Source organism: Drosophila tropicalis, unplaced genomic scaffold (genome assembly GCF_018151085.1).
Source record: "Drosophila tropicalis isolate 14030-0801.00 unplaced genomic scaffold, ASM1815108v1 contig_1116, whole genome shotgun sequence".
NCBI lineage: Eukaryota > Metazoa > Arthropoda > Insecta > Diptera > Drosophilidae > Drosophila > Drosophila tropicalis.
In genome coordinates this window covers 1-1268 of record NW_027172485.1, presented here as the reverse complement: position 1 = coordinate 1268, position 1268 = coordinate 1, and the positions used below count along the sequence as shown (strand labels likewise).

At 36.9% G+C, this 1268-nt stretch overlaps 1 long non-coding RNA gene across 1 annotated transcript; it reads left to right on the top strand.

Moving 5' to 3' along the window:
- The first annotated feature begins 363 nt into the window (after window positions 1–363).
- LOC137574384 (uncharacterized) lies at window positions 364–802 on the top strand. Its single transcript, XR_011031994.1, has 2 exons — window positions 364–529; window positions 587–802. It is a non-coding gene; the product is annotated as an uncharacterized lncRNA (long non-coding RNA).
- Window positions 803–1268: the final 466 nt, after the last annotated feature.

The window sequence follows — 1268 nt, the reverse complement described above, 5'->3', positions numbered from 1 at the left end:
CATTAATATACAAACAAAACAATTTTACTCTTCATACTATGTACAATTTGTTCTTCTTCTTCCCTCATTCCCTAAGCAAAGCAACGCACGCATACACATACAGTTTATGTAGCGTTGCGTCTGTGTGTGTATGCATGTGCTCTGTTGATTTGATGATGACCCTTCAGTACCAAATGTCGCCGGTGACAAAATCGCCACATATTCCGAACTACTGACGTCGACAGAAAAAAATTCTGCCAGCGCATTTCATGCTGAGGTTAGCCGAAGGCACCCGAACGAGCTAATGTCGTCATTGTACATACATATATATATATTTCTCATTTGAAAAAAAAAAAAAATTGGAAGAGTAAAGCATGATGATTTTTGTCTACGCCAATTCACTTCGTTCGTCAGTGCATTGTTGTTATTGTTTTTTCCAACTCCTGCGCGCGTCGCTTTGTACTTTTCGTTTCTTTGTTCATTCGCGATTGAATTTCGTAGGGGCAGGAACTGTTGAATTTTTTCAAATTCAGTGTATACAGTAATAAAGGTAAGTGTTATTAATATTTTGAATTTTTCATTCCCTAATCAATTTTGTTCTTTTTAGAATCCATTCAAAATCCGATTCCGGATGAGCCGGCGGAGAATGTGCTAAGACATTGGTTGGCACAAGCCAAAAGAAGTAAAGTAATAAAAACTTAAGAAAAATGTAAATATACATAAATATTTAAATTTAATGTAATATATTTAAGAATAAAAATAAACAAATTTAAATGTATATATATGTTGTTAAATAAAAACTAATGCGTGTTAAAAAACCAAATCAAGTCAAGTTTTTATTTATTTTTGAAAAAAATGCGGCGATATTCCATCGACAATGTCGCCGCAATGTCGATTGTAAATCCGAGGTAAATTTTTGCTGGGATATTCTATCGACAATGTCGCCGCAATGTCGATTGTAAATCCGAGGTAAATTTTTGCTGGGATTTTCTATAGACAATGTCGCCGCAATGTCGATTGTAAATCCGAGGTAAATTTTTGCTGGGATATTCTATCGACAATGTCGCCGCAATGTCGATTGTAAATCCGAGGTATAAAATCAACCACTATTTTGCGGGGACATTCCGTCGACATGTCGCCGAAAAATCGATAGAATGTCCGAGGCGCTAGGACACACAATGTTAAATGTCGCCGGTAATTTGTATGGCATGTCCCCTGAAAATCCGAGGCGACATCTCAAAAATTGCCTCGGATTTTCTGAGGAATTTGCGGCGACCGGTACTGAAGGG